Raw genomic sequence first — 11,291 nt, forward strand, 5'->3', positions numbered from 1 at the left:
AAAGGTTGTATCCTCTGATTCCTGTGCCCCCGCACCCCCCCAGACACCTTCATTGTGTTTGAGAAGTTCCTTGAGCACCCCCCTGAAAAGCGCCCCCCTGAAGGGCACCCCCCTGAGGGGCATTTGCGCCTCAAGTATTTTTTGGACGAGCACCATTTTTTATATTTTGTTGTGGAGTTATTTCATTTGAGTTATCATTTCCCCAATATCCATTCCTATAGTCATCATTCCTAAAGTTGTGGTTTTCATTGTCATAATTATATTTATTTCTATAATTACCACTTTTATAGTTGTTGTTAAACTGAGTATTCCTTCCTATAATCTTGAGAAAAGCTTTACACTGTACTGAATTGTGGCCCTTCTTCCCACAGAAGTGGCAGGTAATGGATTGATAATTAGATTTCTGGAAAGGGGCAAGTGTTGTTGGTTCATTATCATGCCCACTTTTTAATTTAGTTATCCTATCTATTACACATCTCATTTCCTTCATTTCCTCCATGTCATCATTATTTTCTTCCTCCTTTTCTTTGTTTCCCTTTAAAACATATATAGCTGTTTTTCGCAATTCTTCAAGGTCCATATCTGACCATCTTGGGCATTGTGTTCTAAAATAATTCTTAATTGCTTTGCAAGAGTTTTTGACAAAGATCCTTCTAACTTGTCTTAAGCTACTCTCTTTAGTTAGGTCCCAATCTAAGTATCTGTCCCCAAACTCGATTATTCTATCCATGAATCTGGAGGGTGTTTCTTCCTCCTTTTGCTTAATTTTTTCAAGTTCCATTCACTTATCTGTACTGTCTGCACATTCCTTCATTGCCGTAAGGATGGCCTCTCTACAAAGGTATAGTTGTAGATAATCCTCAGGATTGTTATAGTCCCATTCGGGATCCTGAGATGGCCAATGTGCTGCATTAAGCCCCCGGGTTTTGTTGACATGAGCAATTATTTTATTTTTTTCACGTTCAGTTAAAAAAGCCTGTAGCAAGTTCTCAACGTCCTTGTAAGATGGATTATACTGAAAAAATATGTCTCCCATCTTTTTTGTTACTAGAAAGGGATCTTGTTCATATGTGGGGATATTTTGTGTAAATCCATTTATTTCTTGGGGAGTAAACGGTACCCTGTGTCTTAAAATCACCACATCTCCATTCCGTCCTATTTCAGGTACTTCTCTTAGAGGAAACTGGCCTCTAGTTGAGTTTTGTACCTGTGGGTCAGTTTGACAAGGACAGGTTTTTCTAGGATGACAAGATTCCCTTTTGGCTGGAATTTGGTTTTCTGTAGGAGAGGGAACATGAAAAACTGGGATTGCAGGGAAAGGTTTTGGGCATTAAATTCAGTCAAAATTTGTACTACATGAGAGAAGCAGTCTGTTAACTGAGCTACAGGGAAGGTTTTTTCCATCTCTATTTCAGGGAAGGAAATTTCCTCATTCAAAGGTTCAGAAACAGGTCTGTTTCTGGTAGACTGGTTGTTTGCCAATTGATCCTGTAAGAAACATTTTAGATCTTCTAATTGGGCTTGCATTTTATCATCAATTTTTTTTATTTTAGCATCTCCAAATACAGTATTGAGGAGTACAAAAATGACAGTACATATTAATATAAAAAATTGGAGGTATCCTGCATTCCTCAATGCCCCTAATTCTTGAACTGCCATATAAATGTCAAAGAATGTAGTACTCATTTATATATATATATATATATCATATATTTTGTAATTATTTCTCTAACAGTCTTCACAAAACACGTGGGGAGCCGGGCAAAGCAAGAAACTTTCCACAGGGTTTTTTTTTTCCTAATCTAGGAAGTTGTTCCTTAAGGGAAAGGGTATTTTGAAACAGCTCTCCCAGCCAGGACTTTAGGGTCCTGTTGCTGAGATTTAAAACAGTTGTTTTCTATCTAACTATCAGAGTCACACAGCTGGGAAGTATCTGAGGTCTGATTTGAACCTAGGACCTTCTGTCTGTAGGCCTGGCTCTCAATCCACTGAGCCACCCAGCTTCCCCTTAAGATTAAAGGGAAGAAAAAGAAAAACTGCTGATTCCAATTTAACTTAAGGAGAAAAGAGAAGAGAGAAGTTTTTTATACTCACTTGTTCTAGCAACTGTGTCTTTAAGCCGAGTTAGCTGTTAAAAAGGACTAAGTGATGAGAAAGTAGAGTAAAAAGACAAGAAAATTCAGAAGTTTATTGAGAGAATTATTTAGGCTCCCGTGTGGTCAGCCACAATGTGATATGAAAATCACTTTAAAAGATTGATATATATTAATTTAAGGTCACCAAGGAATTCAGCTATGTAATTCCTAAATGAAAACTCAAGTCAGCCATTTATGGAGTTTTTAATTCCAAACAGTAGGAAGAAAGGCATGAGAGAGAGAGAGAAATAGAGAGAGAGAGAGAGAGAGAGAGAGAGAGAGAGAGAGAGAGAGAGAGAGAGAGAGAGAGAGAGAGAGAGAGAGAGAGAGAGAGAGAGAGAGAGAGAGAGAGAGAGAGAGAGAGAGAGAGAGAGAAAGGGGAGAGAAGGGAATAGGGCTTAAATACCCACTCTGCTTAGGCTGGGCCAAAGGCCCAAAGCCTTGGATAGCCAAATCAAAGAAAAGAGATCAGTCCCTATCACTCACGTGACCAAAATGGAGAAACAGTTTGAGGGCCTCCACTCCAAGCACCAGGCTCCAACCAACCTCCTCTCCTTCACACAGGAAGTCCCCAGAACTCCTCAGCTGTCCTCTACCTCACTTCCTGTGTCTCACCTGTGCCAATGGTGGCTCTAGCTTCACCCAGGACTGCCCAGAGAGCTGTCCCCTTTGCACATGGCTGTTGAAGGCCATATTCTCAAATAGTTAAATCTTGAGCTTTGCTGCAGCCCTTCCTAAATCCTGTTACTCTGAGTAGGGTGGAGATTGTAGTTTCCAAGACCTGATTCTGTCATTCCAAGTGTCTCTATTGTTATTGATCAGGAAATAGCCAAATCCCATCCTCTAAAGAATGGTTTGAACAGGGTTGAGTAGTTTTGAAATTCACACCTCTATGTACAATTTACAAAGGCAAAAATAGAAAAACTGTTTTTTTTTTAAAATATGGGCTTAATTACAATGATATTTGTTCAATAGTTATAGGGGGAAAGCAACAGAATTTTAAAACTCAGTACATTAAATGAACAGTATAACAGAATAATATTGAATCCAGTAATATATGAACTTAAAATCACAAAGTTATATCTTAAACCAAGCAAACAGTAAAATGCAATAGAATACAGAGATTTTTTAATATGTTATATATATTTATATACTTTATGGAGTCTGAAATGCCTTTGAACCTCCAGTTTTTAAGTTCCTTGGGTTCTTATCCATTTGAATGTCTATTGTCGGAAGGCAGAGTGGTAAGGGCTAAGCAATGGGGGTTAAGGGACCCATCCAGGGCCCCACAGCTGGGAAGTATCTGAGGCCAGATTTTAACCCAGGACCACATGTCTTTAGGCCTGACTCTCAATTCGCTGAGCCACCCATTTGCCTCCCCAAAGTTAGCTGAATCTTCTCCCTGAAGGTGAAGTCAATAAAATTACCAGAACAGTCAAAAGGTATCCTTTTAAATAGCTCACTGCTTTTAAGTTCCTTGGAAAAGTCTGTTTCTTCTCCTCTCCCTTTTCTCTCTCTCCTCCTATGATCCGTCCACTTGGTCAATACTCCCATCCATGTGGAGGTTTAGCCTAAGGGAAAATTACCCGTTCTCCTTTCCCTCTTGTCTCTCCCCTCCACCCACGTGGCCAATACCCCTGTTTTTTTTTTTGTTTGTTTTTACCAGCTGGTAGAAATGAGTCCTGAGCAATGAGTGAATCTGCTCCAAGGCTATAGTTTGTTGGGCAGGCAGGTCACCAGGTGATTGCAATCTTGGTTGAATCAGGTGGGCAGGTGAGCTGCAATCTATAAACAGGTCTGCAGGCAGGGAGAATTGACTGTCCAAAGTGGGTAGCGGCAGCAGGCAGGCAGGCAGGCAGGCAGGCAGGCAGGCAGGCAGAAGCGGCTGAGCCGGGTGGGGTGGGAAGGGCTCAAGAAAGTCTGAATCGGATGGCTGCTGGCAGGAGCTGATCAAGATGGGTTTTCTACAAAAGCATCTTGGAGAAACGTGGCTTAAAAATCATTATCTAGGCAGTAGCTATTAAAGGCTGAACTAGATATAAGAAAATAATCAGAAAAGAATTAGAAGATTAAGATATTTCACTTTTCTGAAGTGGTTGCCAAAACTGTAAGAGTTAAAATTTAGGGGAATCTGAGGCAGGTAGAAATTAGTTTCTCTCTGCAAGGATTTCTGGGGATTGAAGTTCTGGATTCGAGTCTATTTTTATACCAGCAAAACTGAGCTTGGTCCTTCAGGATAAAAAATGGATATTTCAATGAAATAGAAAACTTTCAAACATTCCTGATGAAAAGACCAGAGCTGAATGGCAAATTTGACTGTCAAATATAGGACTCAAGGAAACATAAAAAGGGAAAAAGGAAAAAGAAATCAAGACATTTAATAAGGTTTAACTCCCTACATAGGAAGATGACTCTTATAACTCCCAAGAACTTTATCATTATTAAGGCAGTTAGAAGTAGTAAACATAGACAGAAGACAAGGCTGTGATATGCTGGGAGGCTATCAAAAAATTAAGAGATAAGAAAGAGGAATGCATTGGGAAAAGGGGGAAGAGAGAAAGAGAATGTGGTAAAACATCTAATTTAAAAGAGGCATGAAAGAGCTTTTACAGTGCAGGGGAAGATGGGGGAGGGTTGTATTTTGAATCTTAATTTCATCAGAATTGGCTCAAAGAGGGAAAAACATACACAATCAATTGGGAATAGAAATATATCTTTACCCTATAGGAAAGTAGGAGGGGAAGAGGATAAGAGAAAGGAGGTATGGTCAATAGAAAAAAGGACAAATTAGAGGATGTGGTGGTCAGAAGCTAAACAGGGAAACAGGATGGAGAATAAATAATACATAGTAATCATAATGGGGCAAACATTTTTATAATAACTTTATAATAAAGGCCTCATTTCTCATATACAAAGAGAAATGAATTGAATATATGAGAACACAAATCATTCCCCAAATGATAAATGGTCAAAAGATATGAACAGGTAGTTCTCAAAGTAATTAAAGTTCTCTCTAATCATGTGAAAAAATGCTCCAAGTCACTATTAATTAGAGAAATACAAATTAAAACAACTCTGGTACCCTTCAAATATCAGTTTGGCTATCATGACAGAAAAAGAAAATAAGATCTGGAAGAGATACAGGAAAACAAACACTAATGTGCTGTTGGGAAGTTGTGAACTGATTCATCCATACTGGAGAATAATTTGGAAACAGTACATACCCTTCGATCCAGCAATACCATTTCTAGGTTTGTATCCCAAAGAGTTTATAAAAACAAAAAGGGAAAGGATATAACCATATATATATTTAAAGCTGCTCTTTTTGTAGGGGCAAAGAATTGGAAAGCGAGGAATGGCTAAATAAATTATAGTATGTGATTGTAACTTGTACTATTGTACTGTAAGAAATGGCAAGCAGGAGGAGATCAGAAAAACCCGGAAAGAATTACAGAAACTGAAGCAGAGTGAAATAAACAGAATCAGGATAACATTGTACACAGTGACAGGAATACTGTACAATGAGCAACTGAACACCTTAGCTATTCTCAGTAAATACAGTGATCTAAAACAATCCCAAAGGACTCATGATAAAAAAAAATGCCATCTGCTTCCAGAGAAATGAATGATAGAGTCTGAATCCAGACCAAAGCAAACTTTTTTCACTTTCTTATTTGTTTTTCTTTGAGTTTATTTTCACAAAAGGATTTATGTGAAAAATGTTTTTGATGACTAACGATAAAATTTATATCAAGTTGCTTACCATCTCAGTGTAGGGGATGAGAGAATGGAAGGATGGGGGGAAGGGAAAGAGGGAGAGAATTCGAGACTCAAAATTCTTTTTAAAACGTTGGGAAATGTTTTTACACAGTTTTGAGGGGGAAGTGAAATTAAATTAAATTAAAATGAAAAAAGAGAAAAATCTGGAGCCCATAAGTTCAAATGGGGATATAGTCTAAGTGTAAAAAGAGTCAGGAAGAAAGTCCAAGATAAATTATACATCTTTCCTACAAAATGTAATATTCATTCCTGAAGAGAGTTAAAGATTTTAAATTAGAAGAGATACTGAGAATCAGCTAGTCCAGTCCCCCCATTTTGCAGATAAGAAACTGAAAAAGAAAGTAACATCCTCATGCTCAATAAGTCTGAGGTTCTAACCCAGGTCCTTTAACTCCAAATACCAAACTCAATTCACTCTACCACACTGCCCTCTTGTGTTTATCTTGGGTAGATGAATCTAAGAGGAATTATCCAATTTTAGCTTAATTTAGTAGCATAGAAGATAACAGTAGCAATAGCAATGGTATTATTGTTTATAACAACAACTAGCAATTATATAGAACTTTAAGATTTACAAAGTACTTTATAAAAATCTCATTTTGTACTCACAACAACCCTGTGAGTTAGATGCTATTACTATCCCCACTTTACAGATGAGGAAACTGAGGCTAGAAGAAATGTGTGTGTATATATATATTTATATATAGATATATTTGTGTGCATATATGTGTGTACATATATAATATATTTTTCATTGGGCTTTTGGAGTCCTATGTTATCTGTATTCATAACTTCTTTGGGAACCAGGTCAGTTTATTTGCGATAAATACAAATGACTTTGTCCTTTGATCATCATACATGTTACATATATGCATGTATATATACATATCACATATATTAATGTGTTTACATGTACACATGACTTACCCAGGGTCCTACAGTAAGTGTCTGAGTCTAGATTTGGATTCAGGTTTTTTTGACTGTGTGCTATAAGTCAGGCACTGTTTTGGTGCTGGGAATACAACGCAGCTGCCATTAGAAAGCTTCCATTCTATTGGTAGGAAACTACATGTACAAGTACAAAATATATGCAAAGTAAATATAACATATTTTTGTTGTTTTTGGGGGGTGGGGTGGGGAGAGCAGTAGGGAAGCAAGTAGGGGAAGGAATTGAAAGTGATTAATATGATGAGAAAGCTCCAAACCACCAGTGAAAATATGTTTTTGTCAAAGGACTAATGAAATCATCTGCTAAGCTATTCTGAATAAGTTGGACTGCTATAGCATCATCAAATAATTTTATAGAAAATAAACATATTACTAGGAAGTTGCTTGGACTTTAATGGAATTATCCCTTTCTACTCATCCTAATAAAAATATCCATGTGCACTTGAAGAAGAAACTTGAATTTTGCTATTTATTTCCTCAAATACTTTGCATACTTAAAACCAAAATCCAATGTAAGGCTTTTGTCTCTATGCTGAAAATTATATATTCATCATAAAGAACACTCAGTTTGTACTGTATTTTCACAGTAGGATGCACAGGTATGTATGGGTGTGCGTGTATGTGTGTATTGAGCACCAATGAAGATACCATTAAGGGAGGGCACTTCAGTTTTCCAATCATGAGTCTGTGTCTTACCATCAGTTATCTTGTCCAGAATATCTTATAACTTATAGCAGTATTTTATTCATTTATTTATCTATTTATTAATGAACAATAATCTATTTTCTCTCTTTCTTCAACCCTTTCTCCCATTCCTACTGGGAAGAAAAAAGAAAAATAAAACAACACCCTTGTAATAAATATACATAGTCAGCAAAACAAATTTCTGAACTGTCTGTGTCCAAATATATATGGTTGTGTATTTATACATGCATCATACATATCTATGCATGTTTATATTTATATCTATATATGTGATACATATCCATGTATTTGATTGATATATGCCCACATATATGTGACTTATGATATATATCACTCTGAATCTTGAGACTATTACCTCTTTGTTACAAGGAGGTAGAAGACATTCAGCATGTATTTATTTACAAGACAGAGGACCTAGATGGGCGTGTGTTCTTAAGAGGTTTTAGTCTTTGACCTTCAGTCTTGACTTGATCAATGCTACCATCTCATCTGCCCTGTACAGAAACATTGAGCAGTCATAAATAATTTTCACTGAAAATGAAGTTTTCTTTACTCCATTTGAAGATTTGGGGCAATACTTGGGAGGAAGATGATTATCAGAAATTATGGGGTAATTCCATCAGTGCTATCTATGCCCCATTTGTAATATTAAAACCCCATTTGTAATATTAGATTACAAATTGATTACAAATGCCCCATTTGTAATATTAGAACCGTGAAACATCAAGCTCTTAGAGACTAATTTGTTTGCCATACTAGAAACTAAGGCTAGTTCTACTAAGCTAGGCATGTGTAAAGAGGAATAACAGTAATGCTTTCTTTAAAAATCCTGTCCTGCCCCAACAGAGAGGCTGGAAATAAGATTGGAACAAAGAAGTGCTCCTGACAACCTCTGATAAGATCAGAGAGGAACAGGAGATAAGGATATATAGTGAGCACAGCAACTTCAAAAAATGGATAGAATCCCTTATAGAGACACAAAATTATATACATTCCAGCGTGGAAAGTGACAGGTTACCTAATTTACAGTCATTAACATGGAAAGCAATAAGTTTAACAATAGCATTCTAAATATAAAGCCCAAATTTAAGACCGTAAATCCTTTGATTCAGCCATACCACTTCTGGGTTTGTACCCCAAAGAAATAATAAGGAAAAACACGTGTACAAAAATATTTATAGACACACTCTTTGTGGTAGCAAAAAATTGGAAAATGAGGGGATGTTCATTGATTGGGGAATGGCTGAACAAATTGTGGTATATGTTGGTAATGGAATACTATTGTGCTAAAAGGAATAATAAAGTGAAGGAATTCCATGTGAACTGGAACGACCTCCAGGAATTGATGCAGCGTGAAAGGAGCAGAACCAGGATAACAATGTACACAGGGACCACATACACTGTGGCACAATTGAATGTAAGGGACTTCTCTACTAGCAGCAATGCAATGATCCATTCTGAGCAATTTATGAAAAAGAAAACTATCCACATTCAGAGGAAGATCTATGGGAGTAGAAACACATAAGAAAAACATTTGTTTGATCACATGGTTCGATGGGGATATGATTGGGGATTTTTACTTTAAATGATCACTCGATTGCAAATATTATCAATGATACATATAAAACCCAGTGGAATTGCATGTTGGCTCTGGGAGGAAGGAAGGAAGGAGGGGAGGGAAAGAACATGAATCATATAACTATGGAAAAATATTCTAATTTAATTAATTAATTAATTAATTAAATATAAAGCTCAAGAGAGTAAGAAAAGTGGATCTTAAGCAGGATGAAGGGCTAGATTTACTTTTTTTAATGTGTTAGTTTACACAGAACTTGAGTTTTCATTTCACTCAAAATATAGTTGTTTCATCTGTGTTTGATGCTTTGTGACCTAATTTAGGGTTTTCTTGGCAAAGATGCATGAGTGATTTGCTACTTCCTTATCTAACTCATTTTATAGATAAGGAAACTGAGGGCAACAGGATTAAATAAAATACCTTGCCCAGGGTCACACAGCTAGTAAATGTCAGAGGTTGGATTTGAACTCAGGTCTTCCTGACTCCAGTTACTCCATTGCACCACCTACCTGTCCTCACTCAAAAAAACCCACTTGAAGTAATTATCACCTTTATGCCAGTAAATACTAGCTCCTCAATAACTTAGGTTTATATTCATAGTGGGATTTTTTTGGCAAGTATACCTTATATGACTCATGTCTCCTCATACCAATATAAATTGGGAGCCTCTAAAGTCATGGATCCTTTCTCCACATTGATTGCTTCTTTTACGGATGGCCCTGGAGTCTACACTAGAAGCAGGGACCTCTGTTCTTCCCAGGTCCCTTGGGTTCATGTCTGGGATATCTCTATTGAGGCAAAATCAGTGATTACCAAAACTCCCCTTTCACAAGAATGTGTTAGACCAGTACTACCATATATCTCTTTTGTTAGAGAGTAGTGGACTAGTAAATGAAGGGAACACTACAGATTGTTAGTATTTACATAGATTTTACCAAAACATTTGAAAAAATAACACTTGCCATTAATGTGGAGAAGATGAAGACTATCCAACAATACAGATTCCATCTTTTTCCTGGCAGCTGGCATGAGGATCTTAGGAAGCTCCCTTGTACAGATTCAGTTTGCTTCATAGAATTATCAAGGATTCTGCTGGGATTCTTGGGTTCCAGAATGTAAACCCAAACCTGACTAATCTCCCTCTTTTTAGAACTCTCACAATCACTTGCAGTACGACCTCGGGAAAGTCATGTAACCTCTATCACCTCAGTTCTCGTCTATAAAACAAGAGGGTTAAACTCAATGGTCTTTCATCTAAAACTATGATCCAATAATCCTGTTACTCCAAAGTAAGGGCTCTTTACACTAAGACCACATCATTTCATTGTGAACTATGGAATTTCAGGCTTCCCTTTAATGGAGACTTAGGAAAACTGTGTTATGAAGGATGATGTAGGTACACAGGTTTACAAAAATGCCTTACTTTCTGTCTTGGAATCAATATTGTGTATTGGTTCTAAGGCAAAAGAGCAGTAAGGGCTAGACAATAAGAGTTAAGTGACTTGCCCAGGGTCACATAGTGAGGAAGTGTCTGAGGCCAGATTTTAACCCAGAACCTCCTATCTCCAATCCTGGCTCTCTATCTACTGAGTTACCCAGCTTCCCCTTGGTATTATTATTATTTTTTAATCTTTACTTTCCATCTCAGAGTTAATGGTATATTGGTTCCAAGGCAGGACAGTGGTAAGGACTAAGCAATAGGGTTAAGTGACTTTCCCAGCATCACACAGCCAGGAAGTATCTGAAGCCAAATTTGAACTTAGGACCTCCCATCTCCAGACCTGGCTCTCTATCCATTCTATCCACCTAGCTGTCCCCACAGGTGCACTTTTAAGCATAGCCAAACACAACAGATGGACAGATAAAGACATCCAAGGACGATACGAGTGAGTCTTCAATTTAGTATTCAAATGGATTTGCCATCTCCTTAACACAAACATTCCCTCCAACAGTTGGTCACAATCCATCAGCATTTGCCTTTCCTGTGTGATTCTTTTTTCCACCATAGAGAACTGACCCATTTTTCTGGGGGTCTTCCTTCCTTTCACTTGACCTGGGAAAGATAGCAAAGGGGTACACAGGTTGTCCATTGGCAATCTCTCACGCTCATGACTAATCTGCTTTCTTTTTCATACATTTCCTTAATT

Source organism: Monodelphis domestica, chromosome 3, assembly GCF_027887165.1.
Source record: "Monodelphis domestica isolate mMonDom1 chromosome 3, mMonDom1.pri, whole genome shotgun sequence".
In the NCBI taxonomy this organism is placed as follows: Eukaryota; Metazoa; Chordata; class Mammalia; order Didelphimorphia; family Didelphidae; genus Monodelphis; species Monodelphis domestica.